General features: G+C 38.9%; 1 long non-coding RNA gene across 1 annotated transcript; it reads right to left on the minus strand.

Moving 5' to 3' along the window:
- Positions 1–8,632: 8,632 nt before the first annotated feature.
- LOC121111681 lies at positions 8,633–18,168 on the minus strand. The gene is made up of 3 exons (XR_005862901.1): positions 17,536–18,168; positions 14,817–14,918; positions 8,633–9,538 (listed from the first exon to the last, which is right to left on the minus strand). It is a non-coding gene; the product is annotated as an uncharacterized LOC121111681 (long non-coding RNA).
- Between the last annotated feature and the right edge of the window lie 6,420 nt (positions 18,169–24,588).

The following is a 24,588-nucleotide window of genomic DNA, read 5'->3' on the forward strand; positions in this document are numbered from 1 at the left end:
AGTTGAAACAGGATGAGTGGAAAAGGACAGGCACTGCTACCTTCAGATCTTGCAGCTCTGTCACTTCTTCTATTGTAATTTTACTTTAATTTTACCTTTGGCTCACTAGCACAAGTATTCCTGAGTACAGCCCGTATCAGCTATCTATATTCATAAGCCTGTTCCTATTTGTTCAGCAATCTTGGCCAAGAACATTCCAGAATTGACAGTTTTAAAATCCTTTTGTTTATGGGAAATTTTACACTTTGGATTTTCCAAACACTCAGCTGGGGAGTGATCACTGCAAACATCTGACAACACTTTAGCTATCCTAATTCTCTCACAGTGTCTTACTAATTTCCACAGGAACAACTGCTCATTTCATAAAGTAGTCTGCCAGGTTTCTTCAAAAGTTGTCTCAAATATTCTAAGCACACATAATCTCATATACAATTTGTTTTGCTCCTACCCAACTAAAGCTAATATTTCCCTTCATAGGATATCTCAGGACATCCTTTTTGAAGCATGTAAGGTCTCTTTTGGGGATGATATTTAACTAGAGGACAGCCTTACTGCATGCCTTCTGTGTAGGAGCAAATTTTGTCCTACTTCAATCTCTTTTAAGGATAAGTAAGTGTAAGTTGACCACCAAATTTGGAATTCAGTTTTGTCTTTTAGTTCTGGTTAAAATAAATGCTACTGAATTTTAAAAGTTCAAAGGTTCATTAAAATGCATTCAGCACTGCCTCTGGGGTCATACCTAAAGTATTTGTAGGAAAGCAATATTAGTATACAATTTGCAAAGCAATAACCCATATCCCAAGTGAAAAGAAAGCACCATGAAGCTAAAAGCTAAATAATAAATACTTATGAACAGGGACTCTAGAAAATCACTGTTGGAAAAAGTAGTAAATCCCCAGGTTTGGTTGTTTTGCTCTTGCTTGCTAACTTCTGTACAGTTTTGCTGTTTTCTGCTGATGCCTTGGGAGAAAGGGTTTTGTCACTTTAGATTACAAAGGCAGTTTTCAAAATGTTACCAACACATTCTGTCCTGCCCACCCAGTTTACTGAAAAAAAAAAAAAAAAAATGTATTTTGGCAACCAGTACAAGCAATAACAGAGAGGCTTCTGCCAATTATTACTGGCAATTATTGATGGTAATGACTTGCTAGATGCTGCAGGAAAATAGCAAAACAGGGTAATTATTCCTTTATTTACTTCTTGGTATGCTGATACTGATTCCTTGATTTACATGGGAAAATGGGTGGGCTTTCTGGCACCACTACTTTAGAGCAGGTCTTCCAAACTTTGTTATGTCTGGCAGGGACTCCAGTCCAGCAAGAAAGAGAAGTTTTGGATTGTGTGAAAGTATTTGCAGACTTAAAATTAAGCCCAGGTAAAAGTGCTTCCTGGAACTTTGGTTAGAGAGCTTGTTTTGATCAATGAATGAAGCTATGAGTCCTAGCAGAGATGCTCCAGAGCAGGAGCGAGGCCAGTGTTTTCAACCACAGTGCCTCTGCTGAAATATGATTGTTATCTGTGATTTCCTACCCAGGAAAGGTGGTATGAGCCAGTGTGCTCAGAGAAAACGTTGTTCTGATGTTACAATGTATTGAAGTTGCCAGGACATAGAAAATTAAATAGCTGCAATCCACTCTCCAAACAATATCACAGTGGATGGCTGGGAACCACCCTGGAAGCTGGGAGCTAAATTTTATAGGGGATTCAGTTCCAAAAAAGGTAAAACCATTCAAATGTAAGACAGCTATCTTACTGGATAAATAATGTAAAACACCTAGGCTGAACAGAAATAATTACAGTGACATCACTGGAAAAAAAGAGTTAGCTGATGAAGAAATTATGTAAAAATACCAACAGCAGTTAAGACAAGAGGCTTATAGACTGACTAATTATCTTAAGACACTGAGAGCTATGTGTATTTCTTGCGGAAGCAGTCTAAACATTTGGGGTAATTTGGAAGACAGACTTAAATTTATATGTAGTAGGATTTTTTCAAAACTTATTTTTTCAGCAGTGAAAGTGGCTTAGATAATGCATTATCCATGTATGATTAAAACAGTAAAATTTTGATGATTTTACTTCAACTCTCTCACTTTATTATTAATTGGAAATACACAGAGACTCACATACTAAAGTTCTAGTAGCCTTGTGGTCTGAACTAGTACTAAGAAAGGTGAGAATTGAAGGAGAGATGTGTCAGTGTGACATCCCCAAACTTTACAAGAGTCAGAATCCCCTCAGTACTTCAGCATAAGTGTGAGGTGAGAACTAGAGGGAACAGTGGTGAGCTAAGAAAGAAATGTTCCAATGCTCCAGAGCAGGTAGATGGGCTAAGAACTGTGATTTTTACGGATAGCACCAAATTTGGTGGGGTTTGCTTTCATCCATCTAAAAGTTGGAGTTCTGAGAAGGGCTGACCTTGCTTGTGTCTATAGAAAACACTGCCTGCTTCATCCTTCTCTAGGTTAGCATAGGGATCAGCAGGTCTTTTATGTATGTTGCATTCAGGTATTTACAGATGTGCAGTGCGTTACCACCTGGCCTTTGCTTACAATTGTGCTGCTTATTCTGAAAACATTTGTACATGGCAGCAACCTCACCAGAAAACAGGAGGATGTACCACAAGAACACCTATGCTATTGGCCCATTCTGTGTGCTGCACACACAGCATTTGCACTGCTTTTAGGGAAGTGTTATGGCTCAGATAGTAGCTCCTAACCATTCTGAGCCAAATTCAATTGATTTAACCCTGGCATTGCCTGTGTATTCTAAAGAATTGGGTCAGTGTATCCAAAGACTCAGTATTTGGCTTTGTAACTGCACTTTACTGCTACTAATAGAGAATATTGTGGGTTGAGTGTAATACTGCATGGGGGGGAAAAAAAGAAGAACAAAACCAGTGCTCACATGAGAAATAGAAGAATGCTCTTCTGTATTTTGAATAATATGAGACTTCTCAAAAATACTTCCACCTTACTTGCATTTGTCTCCTAACCAAGAAAAGGAACCCAACTTCAGGATACTGAAATAGAATCTCCTCCCAGCCACAACATTTCCTGGAAGAAAATAGCTAGCAATATGTATAAAATAGGGAACATGCTCCAAGGCCAGCCAAGCCTGCCTCCTGTGGATAGTTAATCTATGGCTATAAATTTATATCATTCTATGTATTAGTCTTAAATGACTTGTACATATGTCCATTGTTGTCAGTTTAGAAAGTATAGTTGTGAAACTTTGATTCCAAATGTTGAAACGTTTTGTCATATGAAGTGAACTGAAAACAGCCCAGTTTCTTCAGCAGTTGCATTAAACCTTAGAAGGCTAGCTTACATAGCAGTGTTTTGTAACTGTTCTTCACAGAAAAACTGTAGGAATTTTTTTAACTGTTTAACTCTTGCTGTTCTATTTTTTGGAAAGCCTGCTTTCTGCTTATAATGGTCTGATCTGTGCAATGATGTTACTGCAGGTACTAAAATAAGTTGAATAAAGAGCGATTGACTTATATAAGAGCTTATGTACCTTACCTTTCATCACGTAATTTAAGTACTTGAGACAGTCTAAGGACAGCGAGTAAAGTATACAAGCAATCTAAGTTCTTTGAAAGGGAGTGTTACATCTGCAAAGAGCTCTGTGCTAGTCCTAACTGGCTGAAGAGAGAACCATGGTAATAGGGTCTGGTAGAGAGACAAGAGGGCAGAGCTAATGTAGTTGATATGGAGCAGGTGGCTTATCGTGGAACAAGTTCTTCCACAGCTGATTTTGTTTTTTCTTAAGGGTAGTTCTGTCCTGTGTACTGGCATATTTTTGTGGGAGCAAGGGGTCAGTCCCTTCATGAGAAAACCCTGCTTGGGCTAAAATGTTGCAGGGCATAGTGGGGCAGCTTGAGTTTCAGATTTGAGCTCTCTGAAATATCAGGCTTCAGCTCCAGATGAATTTGGCAGCATCTGGAGTCTCCACACAACCACATGAAGTGTCCTCCCCTTGCATTTCCACAAGCCACGCTGCAAGGCAGGAGTGAGGCCAAGAAGAATACACCTGAAAACACTAGGCACAGACCTTCACGCACAGCCAGAGCTTTGTCCTTAGGGGTATGTACACTCTGATTCTGCTAGCCACGTCCACAGGAAGTCAAATACTAAAACTGCTAAATTACTAAAATTGTGTAGGCACATAGTTAAATCACCTGGATGGAAGTAAAGTCTAAAGCAAATGGTAGAGATGCTATGCACCCACTGCTTCCTGATAGTCTCTTTATCAAAGAGGTTCCTACATCTGTTAAGCTTATGGTTTCAGGTGATGCCTGGGAGGTGTGATCTGATGGTGCACACCTGCAACTAGTGGTTTTAAGGAACAATCAGCAGTTTTAGTCCTTTACACCAGCTACAAGATCCTGTGCTGGGAGGAACAATTTTAGCTAGATTTAGGCTCCCTGCCTAGTTTTGTGCAACTTACAGGGACTTCAGGTTTGGGCAAATTCTGGGTGGGTGAGTAATAGTGAAGTATAGCTTGCTTGCCCGGTATTCAGTGTGTTCCTTTGCACAGCAGTAAGAAAGCAGATCATGAAGTATTTTTTATTAGAGGGTTTGTGGTGGATTATTTCAGAAAGGCAAAGGGACTGCGTTTTGCCTTTCTGCTTTGGTTCCTAGCTGGTTTGGAAGCAGCAGGGAGAGGCTAACATTAAGGAGGGGAAAAAGAAGAAGAAAAAAAAAAAAAAGAGGACTGTGGTGATGTGGTTCAAAAGAACTCTAATGTTGCTGTAGATACTATGTTTCATCCCATGTTTTAAAGATTTAGTACCAGAACCAGAAGGTCTTGGGGAAAAGTCCCTTAGGAAGCTGCTTTGTTCTCAAGTTTGTGAATTTAGAGACAGATTCAAGGCAAAAACTGAGGCAAAAATGACCCTGATCTCACAGTAATGATTAGTGGGAGAGGAAAAGGTGTTATGGCCGAGGCTTTTTATTTTAAATCTGGAGCATTAGGCTGTCTCCTTAATCTGTTCTAGGGAAGAAAAGCGTTTTTTGTTTTGTTTTGTTTTTAAATATGTGAATCTGATACTGTAATTTTCTAATGATGGTGTCAAGAAATATAACAGTCACATTAGTAAACATGCACACGTAGGAAAGGCTTTTGATTGCAAAGGCACAGTCAGCTTAGTTGCTGGGAGGTATGAGTATTTACAGTTTAATGGCAGAAATCAGCTCCCAAAATGTGAGTTTCAAACTTCATAAATGGCTTTGGTGTCGGTCAACTAGTATTGCTTCCAGGCTGGTTGTGATGGGCTCTATTTCACTTCCAAATAGCAAATCACTTTGCATTGCAATCTGTCTTTGGTCAGTTTTGTTCTTCTTCTGTGTGTCCACAGCCCTCTGCACAATAAGATTTCAGGCCCAACTGAAAGCTGTTTCATGTACCACATGGTGGGCAATAATCTGGGAGGCTCCATCTCCCTAAACAAAAACTGAGTCTTAATAAAGAGCACAAAGGTTCTGCATCTGTAGGTTGTGCTCAAGCCATGTGCACGCAGAGGAGCTCTTCTGGTGTGCAAAGCCCGAACAAAGGAAAGTCATTATTTCCTGCAAAGTCTCTGTGAGGGTGCTGCGGAAACTGCCTTTGTGTAAATATTGAAAAAGATTGCACATGTCGGAGCAAACCAGATGATAAACGAATAGTGTCCAAATTAATTGTGTGTGTGTGTGTATATGTAAACGTGTTTAAGCACTTGTAGGGAACTCTTTCTGCAGGCTAGCATAATTTCCTATTTTATTTTGCCTTTCACTCCTGAAGAGTCTTGATCTGTCACTTGGAGATGTATTGCTGAGCAGGATCAGCAACTGATCTGGCACCTCCAGCTCATCTATTTCTCTGTGCTGTACAGAGACTGCGGGACTGATGAATGCTTGGTGCATATGTCTTTACCACTGAAACTAGAAACATTTCAGCAACTTCACTCTGTTTTGGTTTGTAACTTATTGACGTGAATCCCTAAGCATGCTGGTTTTTGACAAGACATTTTGGCTTAACAAACTGTAGATAATTGTTTTGATGTTTTGGATTAAAAAGAACTGTTTATCTTGCTTAAAAGCGATGAAATTTTTTTGTAACAATATCGTCTTTATTAATATATGTGCAATGGCTTATAGCATTGATTTTTATCTTCCAAAAACCTAGATGGCTAAAAAGAAAGAATAGCTGCTAATGGAAGGGTGATAGAAATAATTTAAAGATGATCAGCTGCTATGATTTAGTACATATTGTTCACTTAGGGAATAAAAATGAATATTAAAAAAATATATTAAAAATGCAAGCCCTCATCATTTTGCTGCTTTTGGCATATTTGCCAAGGGACACAACTGCATATTAGAAAATAAAATGGTTTCTCATTTGAGGCTTTTCTAAATAGATTTCTTGGTGGATTTAAAATTGACCCCAAAACCTGTACTTTCCAGCTTGCAGTATGCCTGCATTCAAATGCAGGGACACATCCAGCAATGCTTACTTCTTGGCGCTGTTCTTTTGATTTGGAGCTGTTGTTTTGCCATTAATGTATATAAAAGGAAAAAAAGAATAATCTTTGAAAGGAAGTATGCTGTTTTCATCCCGAAGTGCAGATCTTTTCACATGGAAACAATTGCGTGCAGAAAATTGCTGGAGCAATTTTGGAGGCCATTTTTAATTTAAGAATTTGCCAGTGCACAGTGCACCGTTGTTTCTGCCTAAAAACATATTTGAACAGTCAAGCAATATAAATTCTTTAAAAATTGAGTTTTAGAAGGGGAATACTGATATAGTCTTAGCTGCTGGCATAGCAACTTGACAAACAGTCCCACCCATGCATTCATGCTGACTTGTCATTTCTGTTGCTTTCCCTCAGCTGCAACTGGCTTGTTTGATGGTTACTCTCTTTGCTATTGACTATTCCTGCATTGACAAGAAAATTCTCTACAGCTTCCTTTTGTAGCATAATTTCAGGAGCCTTAAAGCTGTTCAGGTTTTAAGTTATGTTATGTTGATGTGGAAACTTGTGAATAATTTGGTCAGAATTGATACAGTAACTTTTCAGCATGGGGACTTTTCTAAATGAATTTGAAAATTCTTCTTTCACACTTAACGTCTTTTCTCATCTCAGTGATTTTTCTGTGGCATTCGTCAGTTTTAATGATCCACTATAAATTGCTGTGCAGTGTTCTGTGGTGATTTAGATGATATATCTATTACCAAAATTGTAATATAATAACACAGTAACTTTCTTCTGCATGCCATGACATTTTCAGGTAATAACACTTATGTCATAAGTACATTGCTCTGAAAGTAATGCCTCCTATTTATTTCCATGGAAACTAGCAGATACAAAGAGTGCAATAACAATATCTGATAGAGCAAAATCTCAGCTATAAAACATTATTTCTCAATGCAGTCACTGCCACTAGCTCTTTCACCAGCCATGAGCAAGAGCCCGCATGCCAAGCTTGTGAAAAATCTGCACCAGTGAAGGTGACCCACTGTTGCTGTCACCACTGCTGAAATGTACCACTCACATCCACTGCTTGGTCTCCATAAATGTTCAGCAAGAGTTGATGAAGTCAGTGGCCACCATTTTTTCTGCATGAAGGGATTCAGTTCCACCCCTTTGCTTCATACACACTTTCACATCAGACATCATTTTGTCAGAGTGCCCCTCTGCTGCCATCTGTTGCACAGTAACAACGCATAACAGAATACTGGCAGGAAGATTCAACTCCTACTACTGTACCACCACCATTTGCCCCAGTGTCCTGAGCCAACATAATAAAATAAGAGGTGTTACTTTCGGAGCAGCACTTGTAGATGCTATGATATTCCAGGGAAGAGTTTAAGTAGATACTCTTCTACCACTGACTGTGGTGTTTCAGGAGATTTTCAGTGAAGTTGAGCCTCTAATTAAGCGTGGAAAGTAGCTTAGTATCTTTTAGAATTATTTAATGTTAAAGCTGAAATTAACTAGATTATTTCCCAGACTCAGTAATTAGAATCCTGCTCATGATTTTAAATACATATTTCCTTCTTGGTTGCACAGCTGAATTCTTAGTGCTTCATTCATTACTAACTGCATGGTTGACCTCAATGTATGCACAGGCAAATTCAATTTTGCTGCAGTAATTAGTATGCATTTTGAGGAGAGGAAAAAAAAAAAAGTGGCATGCATAGCAAGATTTGCTGTTATATATATTATGCATGTATTGCAAACAAGAAATCACAGGTGTAAATAGGTCCATTAGTAATACAGATTATTTGCTTTATTTCCATGAAGTTCTTTAACTTTACTGTAGGAATTTGTTGTTCTTTGTCTCTTCATCCCTTTTCAACGTTAAAATTTCAAGCAATGTGATATGAAATCAGAAGTGAAGGAAAAGCAAACTGATTTTTGTTTTTAGGAATAGTTCAGAAATTGCATAGCCTATGAAATTGGCCGCCACAAGATTTTGCAGAAATGCAGAGACTTAGGATAAACAAAGAAATAGACACTAAGGGATTTAATAAAGAGAGCTAGGAGATATTTCCAGCAAAATCTGTGTAAGGATACTAAATAATGGGTGTGTGTGTGTGTGTGTGTGTATATATATATTTTTAAGACAATGTGTTCCTGTCAGAAAACAACTAGCTAAAATTAAATTACAGCTCCCTTTTGTTAATTGTTGAAAAAGGAGTCTGTTTATTCCTCAGTAATTTTGGCTTAGGGGTTCTTAAGGAAGGCAGAGGTTGCAGACAATTTCAGAAATATACATTCAGCCAGAAATAGACATATACAGAAAGATGTAAGGAAAAAGAAGCAATGCCTAGAGTTTTAGAAGTCAGGTAGGACTCTGTCTAGCAAAGGCAGCTTCTAACTGGTGAAATGCGTAAAAAGATTTTTCATGTATGCAAGCTTTTCCGTAGCTGTATAATGCATGGGTGGTTTGTTCCTTTCTTTTCCACCTCTGCTCAGAAAAGCCAGTGATAGCCCCACTTAGAGACTGGATGACTGCTCATCTGGTCCACAGGAACTATTTGTGATCTGCTGACTTGGCATTTACTGGGCTGATCTCCTGGCACCGAGAATCACACTCCCATTGTTCTGTGAAATGTGGAGGCAGGTTTCTGGGCAGGAGGAAGGACAGCAGCATGCACTCTGTCCTCTTGGGATTCGAGCTGCAATGGGCGAATTCCTAGGTCACGTGTGATTGTTCCTACCAGTGTTTGCTGATGGCTGGACAAGGGCTCTTGGAGATAACTCGCTTTGGTAATAATTACTGCCTTGGTTAAAGACGTTCTATCCCCTCACCTTTGTTCTTCAGGGTATAAAAATAACTTAAATCAGGATGTGTTCCAAATCGATAGATAGTCACTTTATGGTTATTTGTGCTTTAATTAAGCTATGGATAAATAACTCGTTAAGAATCGCTTACGTTTACATGACCTTGTCTCTTCTTGACCTGTATTAACAGGAGTGACTGAAGTTCTTGTTTCGGAGTAGCAAGATGGGATGTCCCCTTGGTCCAACAGTGACTTCTCAGAAAGTAGTCTGCATGAGAAAAACAAATAGTGTATAGTGTGGGGAAAAAAAAAGTTCCCAGAAAGAAAGATAATGTTGAAGACATGAACAAATATGTAGTGATTAATCATGTATTAGCTATGAATGATTTTTAACATCAGAAGATGCAATCAATGAGGTTTTTGACTGAGTAAGGACTTCTAGGTTTTCTATATGAAGAGGCCAGCTGATGTTCATTAAAGCTAATAAAAAAAATTCTGTACAACACTTTTTACTTAAAAATCAAACAGTAAAATTGTGACAGGAAAATGTATCATGGAAACACGCCGATGCTGTTGAAATCTTTACGTGAAAAAGTTAAAATGAATCCTCAGCTTTCTAATTTCACTTCAAGAACGTTGAATGTACCATTTTATACTTTCTGATGTATATTTAATATGTACACAATATAAAGTAAAACTAATATTTCAGTGCTGTGAAAGCTAATACATTTGAGATGCACAGAGAAAAATATATTGTGGTTTTAAGTTGATTGTTTTGTCATATTGAAAATTCCTTGTATTTATTTATACATTTTAAAAGTAAAAGCCAAACCTCACCTTTTCTTAAGAATTCTGATTCTAGATTCCTACCAGCTGTGTGATTGTGGCAGCTATATGAAAAGCTGCTTTTTACATTTACTAAAGAAATTGCAGGAGATTATCTTAATTTGTATGGTTTTTAAATCGGAGTAACAAAATGGTGCAGTTTTCCCTGATGATACTGTAGTTCTGACAGCAGCACGAAGGTCTGCTCTAACATTCTGCGTAGTTATTTCTGAATACTGAGCTGAAAGGATAAAGAAGCTTGATCATGCAGACCCTTCTTGCTGCATAAAACCTACCCAAATAGGTAAAGTTTCTGTTTTGTCAATATCAACCATTTTCTCCTCCCAGAAGTTAGGAGAACCAGGCAAGCCTCTCTATGTGTAGAGCTGTTAGAGAATTTCCAATTGAGAAAATGTCTATATCCTCCTGCTGTTGCACATGAGAAATCATTACTCCTGTGCTCTCATCTTTGTGTTCCATTTGTATATAACACCCATCAATTCTTCCTTTCCATCTATTCTTTTCCTCTCACATCTCCCTATGCTTCTCAGTTGAAAAAAGATTTCAGTTAATCTATGAAATGTGTACACTACTCTCTCCATCAAAGAAATTCCTTAGAAACCAACCATATTTCAATTATAGTGATTCCATACTTCTATTTCTCTGCATTGTGGGTTATAAAAAGAATTATTTTAAGAAATGATGCAGCAGTGGAAAAGGCAATGCCACCATAAGATGCATTAGGAGTAATATTTCCAGAGGGAATTCTAGTGCTATCATAGAGACTCTGGTACAACCTCAGAAATATCATGTAGTGTTGGTCAACCATGGACAGGAATGTTTTATAAAACTGGAACAGATGTAGATAAAGGTCATAAGAATTATTAAGGCAAAGTGAAACCTATTTTATGAGAAGAAACAAAAGGATTTTACATGTTCTAGCACTGCAAAATAAAAGCTGAATGGCTTATGGTTTCTGTCTAGCATGTGGTGGTTGGAGGTGAACAGCAAAGTGCCTGGACTAACTGGCAACGCAGGAATAGTTCTTCAGTAGTTTTAAACTAAAAAGTCATTGGTTGTTTTGTGAGTTTTTTCTTGTTGAGTTTTGTTGCCATTTTCATTTGTTGCTTTTGTCCCCTGGAACCAGCCAGGGTTGCAGTGAGAATACAGGGAGAGAAAAGTTTCACATGCTTTCATGGAAGCCATGAGAAATTACAGGATACCAAAATGCGTACCATAGGAAATCCTTTCCAATGAGTCCCACAGCACTGTAAGTTTTCTCAGTTAATAACTTGAGTATTTTAATTTATAACTTTTCCATCTGCTATAAAACATTTAGCCTCATGCTCAGATGTTCCTTACTCTTCCACATGCTTCCTGTGCAATATTAGGTATGTCACCATGTTCTCTGTCTCGCGTGTGTACAATGTGTATAATACACCCCTGCCTCAAAGGGGTGCTGGAAGGATAAATACAGTAATGGCTGTGTTGGCAGAGGCAAGTAAATATTTTATCATAAGCAAGGAACCTCTTTGCATTCATTCAGGTAGCAGAGGCTACACAGTATCATTTCCCTCAGAAAGGCTTTATAAAGCTGCAAGAATAATAATGAAATGTTTGGTTAGTTCACTTACAAATACTTGCATGTCTACTTTTCCTGTTTTTACGATAAAGAATGTAAAATTAATTGGAACTTGATCTCCCATACAATGCATGTGCATGCTGGAGTGAGTCCAGTGCTAGGCCAGAGAGGTGATTAAGAGTTTGGGGTGCCTGCCTTTGGGACATGGCTGAGAGAGGTGGGGTGGCTTGGTCTGGGGAAGAGAGGACTTGGGGGGGACCTTTTCAGTGTGAATAAATATCTGATGAAGGGAGTAAAGAAGATGTAGGCAGGCTCCTCGCAGAGGCAATGGGCACAAAAGTGAAATGTAATACTTCTTTTTAAGCAAAAGGAAAAACGGATTCATGATAGGGGATGATAGGGGTAGTCTAGGGCTACTAGATAAGTTGCCCATGAGGTTGTGGAGTCTTCATTGTTGACGTAAGTGAATCTTTATGTATTTCATGCATCCTCTTAAAGTAAAAGCAGCATGACAGAACCCTGAGATTTGATCTTTCCTAATAGCTTTCTGCTCCCTAAGTACATGGCAGCTCAAGCCAGGTATGAATGGTGACTTTCTTACCCTAGTGTCACTTGGACTTCTGCCATTGATTTCTGTGCGGTCAGGATTTCAGGGTAAGTGACTCGAAGTGGAGAGCCACTGTTGTTCTTAGAGCTGATGTTTTCTTTTCCTTCTGAAACAGTATTGATTTACTTCTCAAAAGGGAAGGCTTAAATCTGTATACTTTAAAAGTATATAATGACACTTCTGTTTTATGCTTTGTAAAGCAAAAAGAAATGTACCTCCTTTAACAGGGATATGGCAAGAAGAAAACAACTTGTGGCTTTTACATCAATTTTGTAAAATAAATGTAATCCCATCCTGTGAACAATGGGGGATACATTTTGCATCTGAGTTTAAATTTTCTGTAGTGACAACCCATAATTCCAAACGAGGAGACTCCTTCCCAGTGCAAATATCTGTTGCTTTGCAAAGTGAAAGCTGTACTGTTCTATGACCTAAAGGAATATTTTAAATATATATTTTCATTTCAGTAATGCAGTTCTCCCTGAAGTAATAGAAACCTAGGCAGAGAAAGCAGAGAGGAACAGTGGTTCCTTGAGGGAACCTTTTATCTCGGCACTTGCTTGTGGGTCAAACATTCACCTGTGTCTGAAAGATGAGCCATGCTGAGATGTGCAGATGTGCTCAGTTAGATCTAGTCTCAGGTTTTCAGTTTATAGTTTGAGACACTTTCCTTGAAAACATTTCTAAGCATGTTGTTAAGGCAAGATTCACTTTTTTTTTTTAATCAGCTGAACTATCTGAAAAAGAACAACATCAAGAATCAAGATCTGTCCCAGAGGGACTCCTTCTGGGACAGAGCTTTTTGTTCCATGATGAGAGACAGAATCAGAGCTGTCCAAATAATAAGAACCAGATTCCTGAAGTGGTTTATGAGAGGAGACTCGCATTTGATTTATTGCTCATTGTAGGGTCTGATTATCTGTTGTTGTGAATTTTCATGTGGCCACTGGTATACGTTAGAATGTTGTGAAAGTTTAATGAAAGTTTGAAGTTCAAGTGCATGTACATTATTTATTGTCTTACTCCTCTTTAAAAAAAAAAATAATGTGCTATCCAGTCAGACAGCTGAAAGTCTCTCAAGTAACTCATCAAATGCCATTAATGGCAGAAAGTGAAAACACAATGGAATATGAAGTAATTCCTTCCAGAAAGAGTTTCTGACTAATTTTAATTAGACAAGATGTGTAAATTGCAAACACATCTACTGAAAATCAAAGGTTTTTTTTTAATGGAATGGTTGTAGGAGATTGCTGTTTGGTTTTGACACCTCAAAAAGTATTATTTAGCTCACTCCGATTAAATTGTATTAGGTAGCCATATTTTATTTTTTTAATAAAATAAAGTGAAAAACCATAACCTGTACCGTATTTGTCACATGTTTACTACTTCATGCCAGCCACAACAGGGTTTATTCAGAACATGCTGTCTGTCTCTATGAAATGATGTTATCCTGTAAGGCTAGCTGACAGATGAACAAGATGCCAGGAAAGAAAGTAATGCTAGTAACATAAAATTAAGGAGCATGTGATATTGAGCTGGTCATTGGCTACAAACTGCAGTGGCACTTGTTCCACCAGTGTACTGTATTGCTACATATGGTGACAGCCCTTCTATTTAGAAGGTATTTTCATGGTCTTTGTGATAACAATCCAAGAGTATTTCTGTGACTTGATTTGCTTGTACCCCCTTAGAAGTGATCATGCTCCTACTGGTACCTACAATACATCATAAACTTGCAGTAGTGAAAATGATAATGCTTTTAAAATGCAGTGGGATTTTTTGGTTTGTTTGTGTTGGTTTGGGTTTTTTTTTTACCATCAAAATATAGTAGCACAGTTCCTCTTTATATGCTTGCTTAGATTGCAGTCATACTGCAGAAAATTAACTAGATATCAAAATTATTTCTCAGATCTTGTCAGTATTGAGTTTTCGAAAGATAGGGAGAGAGTCTGGCAGAGTTACAGCTATTATTCCATTTGGGAAGGATTTTGTGGAGTGGATGTTTCTCATGAGCTGAACTATGTTATCCATCTTCTCTGGGCTGCGGTAATGTTCATGCTTTGTTCTGTCAGCTCTTTTTTTTATTGTTTTGTTGGTTTTTTGTTTGTTTTTGGAGTAGAAGGAAAGCTAAAACTCAGTAGAGCAAGAGACCAACTGAAAAAGTGTGCAGACAGTGGAATGGCAAGTAAATGCAGAGTATACCAGAGGGAAGAAAACAGCCTGTTGCTATACTTTACTTTTAATTAGATGTATCAGCTGAGGCAGGGGAATCAACTTCCAGGTTAATCGCCTCATTGTTACCTCCTCCTCAACTTGCAAATAGTGATTAAAAAAAAATAAAAATAAAAATAGAGAATGGTAACGTTACAAGAGGAGTAGGTAACAAATAACAAAATAAAGCAACATAAATTGCTATCTGATTTGCTATGTTCAGGTATTGACCACTGGCTCTTAAAATTACCAAACTTAGATACTGGAGAAATAAAAGATAGAGGTGAAACTGCAGCCAAATGGAAAAGTTAAAAGGACTACCTTGGAGAGGTGTAACCACTTAACAGAACTGGAAGGGCTTGGCAGCAGCTGCCCTTCAAGTGTAGGATCTGGGCTGACGTCTGTAACCATTCCTCATAGCAACTGGAGGGAGAAAAATGCTATAGTTAAAGAACCATTCTCTAAAGTTTTAGGTCCATTAGATTAACCACTCTTAAATCTAAGAGTCAGCTTTATTATTTTAACTAGTTTACAAGGAGACAATAGATGTGACTGCATATATTTTTCCAGGACAGTTGTGTTTGTTTTTTTTTAACCACTAAGTGACCTATTCTAGAATGTGGAATGCATGGGGGGGGGGGGGAACCTTTATTGGAAATTATTGTATTTGAAAAGGCCTTAGCTATTCCCCAGAAAGAGAAGCAGAGAATGCAGGGTCAATTTACAACCTGACCTGAAAACACAGAGTTGATAATCAGCCATCACTGCTTATTGTATCTATGATCTGATTTGTTGAAATGCTCAATAAATCCACTATTAGGAGAAAAAGTGCTTACATGCATTTTTTTTCCTTTAAGAAAAAAATTAAACAACAAAATAAAAGATTGATTGACAAGACATCAATAAAGCTTTAAGCATACACTGCTGACCTTTTTTTCTTTGCTCTGCAATCTGTGTTTATTAGAATTCAGCTCCTATAAATAGGTTTCTGTGGATAAAGAAGCGAGCAGCTTCTTAGGAGTTTTGTTCAATAAACTTCTGTGAAAAATCTAAAGACTTAACACATGGCTTTCAATTTAATTCATTCTGTCTTCTCTTCTTAAAAATATAAGTGGGGATGAAATAGATTTAGCTGGTGGAGTGTGTTTTCTAAAGCTGTTTTTTTAAAACTCACCTTTCCTTTTTAATGTCTGCTACAGCAGTTCATTTGGAACAGACACGATATATATCATCTCATGCCTGGTACTGTAGGCTATTTCTTCTCTTTAAATAAAAACATATTATAAATCTGTGGTGCACTTGGATATTGTAGCACTCAGGTTAGTGACTTAAAGTATAGCTGAAATGAGGCTTTGGCACGCACTAAAGAATACTGACCAAGTCTTCAGACCCCAATTTCTATTTGATTTTCCTGAGCAGAAAAATCTCTTCAGAGCCTTTCAAAACAGTAAAGGTGGCACAGCAGTGATGTCATGACTTTTAATTTTACTGCAAGCCTCATGATATTCCTGTATTAGGTTTCTGTTGTTCTTAAAGCTCTACTTCTTGAAGTCTTGTGAGAATCGCTTTTGTTCTGTGTTGTGAAAGTATATGTGTAGCTGATGTTGCTGTAAGCAAAAAGTGAAACAGAAGGAAGGGTAAAAATTGAAGCCTGGTGAGAAAAGTCTCTGAGCAAGAACTCAGAGCATGTATGTCTCCATGGTATGTGTTCTACTGAGTGGAATCTTCCAATGCTGGCAGGCAAAGATACATCTGTCTTGGTCTCAGATAAGCTATGCATTTTTCATCAGCTGTTTTGTGATAAGAGAAGCCAACATTATCAGATTTTGTCCCACAGATTCCTTCTTCCTTAATGTCACCTGAAAATCAAAGTTACTAGTGTCCAAAGCTTTCTATTACCCCCTTTTCACATGCTATTTCTGACTCAAGCAGCTTTCTCTCAGTAAGTCATGCTAAACCACAATTAACTTAGGCTATATCTTTCCCTTTCTTCCTTGTGGGAAAGGAGGGTTATGGCATTTTACTTATTTTTAACAGAAGTCTTCTCTCTCTACTGTGTTTGGTTGGAAGGTCCTTCTACCAGTACTGTATGACTTTTAAGGATTACCAGAGTTTCAAACAGAAACTTATCATAGTCATTTTTAGTTCCACATCCACAAAGAGGATCTGCACGACACTTGCGGGTTGGTTGGTCCCATGTAGCATGGAAACACTCCCAGGGTGCTCAAGCTTATAGGCACGCACATAACTTGGTTCTTGCTGTGTGCTAGCACTGAAAATGAGAGGGCACTTCCTTATTTCCGACACTACATTGAGCCTGCATTGGCTATTTGTAATACTGTTAATTGATCCTCTGTCTCTGTTTTTCTTGCATCCAAATAGATGTAAAATTTCTAAACCATCTTTGGATGGCTTTTGCTTTCACAGTTCTGAGCATGCTGGGATGTGATCAGGGAAAGTTTTTGCTATAGAGCAGATAATGTTATTCCTGTAAACCAAAAGGTGTGCACACTGCAAAGAAGAGGTTGCAAAGAAGAAAGCCTATAGCTCTTCAGGGAAAGAATAGCATGTTGGAGGGGATTTCATTAAGTGAAGGAAGTTTGTTAAGTTTCCTGCTAATATGAAGCTACTACAAAATACAGGGTTGTTCTTTTTAAATGCTATGTATTTATAACGGATATTTTATACTACAAATCATTCCTATTTCTGCATAGCATCTGAAAGATAGTCACCCATCAGTCGCATTTTATCTATTTAATATACAACTTCAGGCATGCAGGCATTACTGTCAGGTAGGAGAGGGCTATACAGAACTTTAATTCTGCTTATTCAGTAATAATTTATTTTGCAAGTTCCAATCGTTAGGATTATTACTAATTGCCATGCTGTTCAGCTGCACTGACACAAAAAAAAAACTTTCTGATATAATTGAGCACATTAAAAATATTAGATTAATGTGTTGGCTCTGCCAGGTTTTAAATAGGGCAAGATAACATGGCTTATCAAAATCTGAGCACATGCAGGATGATCATTCACCTACCTCATCACACATTGCCCACATGCTTGGTGCCATGGAGGTGGGCTGCCCTGAGGAGGCCAGCTGGAGGAGTAAAGGCTTCGCTGTGGTAATTCTGGCCTCAGTGCTCTGCAGGGCAGCGCTGGGGCAGCACCTGGGCCTGGTGCACCTCAGCACAGCCTGGTGCTGTGCTCACCTCAGGCGAGGCCTGCAGCCTGCTGCTGAAATGCTGTCAGGTGGCAGAGACAACAAAAGCATCATCTCCTGAGGCTGGCCAAAGCTCTTAAAATGAGGTAAAAATACGAGGAGAGACTGGCCTTGTCGAGGCTGCTGTGGTGTGTGGAGGTGTGAGGCACTGCTGGCATCAGGTGGTTCAGTGCCACATCATGCAGGTGAGGTCTGCTGAGGCTCCTGAGTTCATACTTAGTCAGAAAGGCAGGCACCCTGAGTCATGTTTATTTCAACAGATGTACAGGTATACTGAAATTCAAGTCTGTGTTTCTCTATGGCTTTAACAAAACCATTGTGGCTGTGGCAGGAGGAAGCTGAAGCTTCCCCTCCTGCTGAGGAGCCAGTCTTGAGTTTGAGCTTGTAGTGTTCAAATGTGTGCCTGAGGAACATCGGAGGACTCCTCAGAGAGCTGCCCACTACCCTAACTCCTCCCACCGCTGCCCCTCAGGAGTGGTTAGGTGAAGTCCTTCCTGAGACGCTTGTGTTTTACTGAGGAGCTCTTCGGAGGTCTTCTGTGTGCAGTTTGCAGCACTCCATGGTTGACAAATGTGGTGGGTAGATAACTTTTTTTTTTAATGAGGTATAGATTTTCTTACAGTTAACTGAGGGTGGTAGAAGGGAAACCATAAAACTGAAACTTGCCACTGAAACTCACAGGGCTACTTAGCAATGCTGTAAAGACTTGTGCCCATCTGGAGAAGTGGGCCCATGAAAACCTATTGAGGTTCAATAAGGCCGAGTGCAGGGTGCTGCACTTGGGTCGGGGCAATCCCAGATATTTATACAAACTGCGGGATGATCTCCTTGAGAGCAGCACTGCGGAGAAGGACTTGGGGGTCCTGGTAGACGAGAAGCTGGACATGAGCCAGCAGTGTGCGCTTGCAGCCCGGAAGGCCCAACTGTGTTCTGGGCTGCATTAAAAAAGGGGTGGCCAGCAGGGAGAGGGAGGTGATTGTGCCCCTCTATTCGGCTCTTGCGAGGTCCCATCTGGAGTACTGCATCCAGGCCTGGGGCCCCAAGTACAGAAAGGATGTGGAGCTCTTGGAGCGGGTCCAGAGGAGGGCCACTAAGATGATTAGAGGTCTGTAGCACCTCTCCTATGAGGAAAGGTTGAGGGAACTGGGCTTTAGTTTGGAGAAGAGAGGCTCCGGGGAGACCTCATTGTAGCCTTCCAGTACTTGAAGGGAGCATATAAACAGGAGGGGGAATGGCTGTTTACAAGGGTGGATAGTGATCGGACAAGGGGGAATGGTTTTAAACTGGGACAGGGGAGGTTTAGGTTGGATATTAGGAAGAAATTTTTCACAGAGAGGGTGGTGACACACTGGAACAGGTTGCCTAAGGAGGTTGTAGATGCCTCATCCCTGGAGGCATTCAAGACCAGGCTGGATGTGGCTCTGGGCAGCCTGATGTAGTGATTAGTAACCCTGCACATAGTAGGGGGGTTGAAACTAGATGATCATTATGGTCCTTTTCAACCCAGGCCATTCTATGACTCTATGATCTGCAGTCAACAGGTCACTGCCTGATAACCTCTAGGGAACCATCTGTAGAAACACTATGCTTGCTCAAGTAGAAGTGGACAGAATAGGAGAAATGCTGTAAAACAACGTAGACAACGTACTTCACAAATGTGCTTATTTCTGTTCTTGTTCCAGTTCTGTGGTAGCTGATGGTTTTTCTGAGCACCTGCGTTCAGAATTGTTCACTATGCAATTTCTGCAAGCTCTTTTGATTGCAGATGATTTAGAAGTATCTTAGTGAAGGTATTTGGTCAGTGCTGGAGAGACATAACAGGTCATCTACATGGTGCTTTATAATTGTGTATCTGGGGGAGCAGGCTTTCAGGAGATGTACAGGCTCTGAGTGCTTATTTTATAAGTTATTCCCTCTAAGATTCACTACAAATTCTCTGTAGGAAACTGTGCATCGCGAAAGAACTTTCCTTAGGAAGTTGGTTGAAAGTAAAGACAAAGTGCAGACTAATGTTCCATTGGAGCAAATATTCAGAGGAAATTGTGTGTGTAAATGTGCATGTTGTTTGCCCCATAGAACTTAACCAAGGTGCATTTGGGAGTATTTTACCCGCTGAACTGCAGTCTTAATGCAACAAAGCGTGGAATTAAGTATATCATTTCCATTTCAAAAATTATTTAATATATTTTTCTGCAAATTTTTTAATTTGTTTAATTAAAACTTAGCACTCCATTCCACTTCATTAGATCTGTTTAATTTCCATATATCTAAGCAGTTGTTCAAGTTCATAATTAAAAAAGTTTTATAAATCAGTACCTTTTGTACATTAACATGCCCAAGAATAGGATTTGTGTTTTCCTGTTGATAAGAACGTGATAATAAAAGTATAGATGTAAAATAGTAAGAAAAAAAGTCAACCCTAAAACTGGTCTCCAGGTGTTCTGAAGAATGTGAGATCTGTGTGCTTCAGTGAAACTTTGCAAGAGGAGTGAATCATAGCATAAATATAGCAATAACCCTCAATACTCATTTTTCAACAGGACAGTCTTGAAGACAAGTGGTGCATGATGTTCAACTAAGAGTTTGGGGTTGTGTGCATAGGTCCCAAAGAACCACATGGAGGTAGATTCCAGTAAGCCAGCTTTTGCAACTGAAGGAACTGGGATGTGAAAGAAGTGATTGCATATGGTCAGTTAATGAGTTGGAAGCGGAACTAGTGGAGTTCTCATGTCATGTTCATGTCATTGGAGTTTTCATTGTCATGCTTGCTGAGAGGAGCTGAGGCTGGTGATTCTGCTGTTGCCTACTGGCTACAACCTGTAGGCATCTGGAGGAAGAAATGTTTTAGAAATTGATCTCTCAGTGGAATGAGCATTAATTCCATCTGTATTTTCCTTTGAAAGGCCAGTGTTGCAACTGAAGGGAAAAACTTACTCTATGCCTTGATCATTGTTTTAGAAAAATAGAAAAATGAATATGTACTGTACAGTTTCAATCTATAGGTACTTCTAAAATGTGCATCAAATATAGATGGAAAAGAGAAGCAAACAGTGGCTCATGCCACAAGAGTAACCTCTAACTGCCTTATGTGCTGCAACTTGCACGATTCATCTGATGAGAACCAGTCTATAGTACAGCAGCAGGATTAACTGGGGTATTCTTATTCACTGAACTCATGTTTACTTAGCTAGTCAATGTAGCTGATTTTCAACATGTACTTTTGCTGAACTGTTTTATGCAAGTGGAATTTTGTATTTTAGTACAAGTACAATGTTGAGTAGTGACTAATTCATTAGTATGTTTGAAAACATTGTATGCGTGTGTGCTTATGTATGTTTTTGTGCAAATATTTGAGGGTTTTATTAAAAAGGAAATATGATAAATAGGAGCATACTCCCTGGTTCTAGTTTTTTGCAATGGAAGGCAGCTGTCTTGCAGATCCCTTCTTCTAAAGGCTCTTCTGTGTACCACGTGCCATGCTGTAGTGTGGCCACAGTGTACATCATAGCACGCTTTACTGTATGTGTTCCAGTAAAGACAGTGCATGTTGCCATAACAAACTTAAGGCCTGTAGTGGGATACTAAAGCCCATAAATTCTGTTCCACAAGAGGAAAATGAGTGAGATTAAAGGCATAGTTCGGATCCACTTAAGCATTTAGATGTCATTTTAATTCTATGCAGCTTCAGAATAAAACCAAAGTAACTTTCAAGTTCTTATCTGCTACAGATAGATATTAACAAAGCTCTTTCAATGTATAAGCACTGTACTTTTAACCCAGTATTGCAAACTGCTTTATATGTCTTTTTTCCTTGCAAACTTTGTGGGAAGCTGTATCTAATAGTTCAGTTCCAGTGATGTAATTAAGCAAAGACTTAATTCAATTAGATTATTTTTAATGTATTTTCATGCATCTTATTAGATTTTAAAGAGCTATAAATGGCTCAGTCTGAAGGCACTTGAGAGAAATGGGAATCTTTGGGCCTCGGGTTAGGCTCTGTAAAAGATTTTTCTGTCACAGAGAGGATCAGAGTATTTCCATGACACTGGAAATCTGATAGGATTGATACCTTTGTTAATAAAACTCTTAACCAAAGCTGCTCTCTTCTCAAATGTCAGCTTTAAGGATATTGGCAAAAACTGTCAAGGCTAAAGGATTAGTTATTCACCTGTTTTCCCTCTGGTCTTTCTTGACTTATCCTTTCATCTGTAGGTATAACGCTCTTACTTGTTCTTAGGGAGTTTCTCCATGTCAGAGCAGTTGTGGTGGTGCTAGGTGTGCCGCAAGCACTTAGCCGGTTGGTTTACCCGAATTTTGGCACCTATGCCATTTTTCATGTCACAGGTTGTGGCAGCTGGAATGCAGTGTTCAGAGGGTCCAACCTAAGCGTGCTTGTTTGGCAGGAGGAACAAAGCACAAAAGGAAGAAAGAATTTTGACAGTAAGCAATGTGTACATTTGTTTGGCGTTCAAATGGGTCAACATGTGTTGAGAAACTGAAGATCTAACTGCTACATGCACGTGTACATTCAGCCCTGCTGCATGTGGCGGCACCTGGGCCTTAGCTTGTTCTGACATCAGCCATTGGAAAGCCCTGTTGATGCACAGAAAAGGGAACTGGCCCATTGTAGTTCCATTATTTTGGCTTATTTTTCTTTAAAAATTACTGTTAAGCTAAACTGATTGAGTCATCCTTGTGGCCGAGCTAACACACCACATTCATACACTAATGAAGTGTAGCTCTGGTGCTCTTGCAGTGCTTTTATAGAAGCATAGTCCCTAGCTGCCCCACAGAGGAGTAGTGTGCTCTTTGAACTACGCTCGGGAAAGACAAGTGTGTTAAATATTTCAAACTTAAATAGAAATTAGCAACATTGTTCTGCCTTAAAGTGATTCATTTTGAGAACTCCTCTGGCAATCACTGTTAAAAGTCTTTGTATTAAATTTGCCATACTGCAGTCTCTATTTCCATTCCATGTTTGAATGGCAGTTCATTCCACAGGCTCAGTATAGGGGAATTATGATGGTACTCAATTAGCCAGGTAATCTCTGAAGATTTGCTAATGTATGTATAAAATAGAAATCTGCTCTTAAAACTTTTCCCTGATGTGCACATTCATTTCAAGCACTAAATAATGGCTATATAATGTACAAAAGGCAGTCCCCATGGTGGTATTCCATGGATGGGTTTTGTCCCTCGTGCACCAAGACTGTGCTTTCCGTTACTGGGTCAGAGATCTGACACCACAACATTAAGAGTTGCCTTCTTTGAGATTTTTCCCTTGTAAAATTGGGCATGTGGAAATGGTAGAGCAAGGGTTATTTAGGACCATTTTGAAGAAGTGAGCAAGGATAGTATTGGTTTAATTCCACAAACTGTAAGTAATATGTGCAGAAAAATTCTTCTTTCTATGTTTTTTTCTTCTTTCCCTGTAATGGAATTTAAAGTCATATATGTGTGCAGCTTATGTTAGAGATAGATATTCCATATAAGCTGGGAACTATGCTTTCAGAATGCGTGACTTTCATTGTAGATGAAAGGAACTGACAGAAATAACAAAATTAAAACTCCAGGAGAGAACGGAGTATGCAAGATTCCCTTGGTAACAACAGACATCTACCAACATGCAGACAAGCTATGAAGGAAGCCTCTTTTATCCTTAGGAGTGTTACAGGGACAACAGTCCCATCATTATTAAGTTGTGTACAGCCCAAAAGAGGGAACCATCTATTGCAAGGTCTCCATTAGATTTCACATTAAAAAATAAAAAGTCTCCCCAATTTATTCACACTACAAATTCTGTTTTTTAGTAATGTACATACGTTGCTCCAAAAGTAACGTCTCCTATTTATTACCATGGAAACTGTAATGCATACCAAGGGAGCAATAACATTATTCTTGATAAAGCAATTCTCAGCTACAAAGTACTCTTTTTCAACACAACAACTGCTGTTAGCTATGCATTTCCACCAGCAAGGATCAAGAGCCTGCGTGCCACACTTATAAAAAAAAATCTGCACAGCCATCCAGAACTTGGCTGCTGCTCTTGAGCAGCCGTTGTGTGTGCTGTGGGGCTTTTTTTTGGGTTGCTTGCTGTTTTTAAGAAAGTTACTTGCAGCTCATCTTATCAGCAGTTCATATTAAACATATATATAAAATTATTTGGAGTCTTAATACTCTTAATACATTGTAATTTCAACCAGCCTGGGAGCCAAAAAGGAGGTGTGCTTCTTCCACACCTGCTGTTGGGGGTCACTGGACACCTCCTTCCTCCCAGCTTTGTACGCTGTTGGCTTCTTGCTCAATTTACTTCTTTTGTACTAAACAGTCATGGCAATGTCACGCTCCTTCAGCATTGCTAGTGGGTCAGAATAGGCAAATTTCTGAGTTGCTTTAAAACCTCATCTTTTATATTACTCATTCAGAGCAGCAGTCAGTGGCTTGATCCCAAGCATGTAAGACAATCTTTGTTTAAAGAAGAGGAGAGTTGTATTTCATCTTTTTTTTTTTTACAATTGTAGTAATCAAGCTAAATTATCCATAAACCAGAAAAAAGTATCAATTTTACATTTGAAGGAAAGTTTTTTCTATTAAAAGACATAGTTTTGTTTGGTATTTTATGCCTGGAACATAACTAACTGCTTTAGCCACCCAGAAACCAGACTGCGGTTTGTTTTTTCTTTATTATTGCTTGGCAATACTGGGGAGAAATATCAGAATTTGAGGTAATTCCAAAAGAAGTTTTCCTGCCCTTACTCAGTCACTCTGTCTTCGTGGATTTGTGCCTTGTCTCTCTGGCTATGCGTCTCCTTTAACCACAAAAAACCTATTAAAATGGCCAGTGAGCTGCCGTTGTTGACCTGGTACGAA

Source organism: Gallus gallus, chromosome 11 (genome assembly GCF_016699485.2).
Source record: "Gallus gallus isolate bGalGal1 chromosome 11, bGalGal1.mat.broiler.GRCg7b, whole genome shotgun sequence".
Classification (NCBI taxonomy): Eukaryota; Metazoa; Chordata; class Aves; order Galliformes; family Phasianidae; genus Gallus; species Gallus gallus.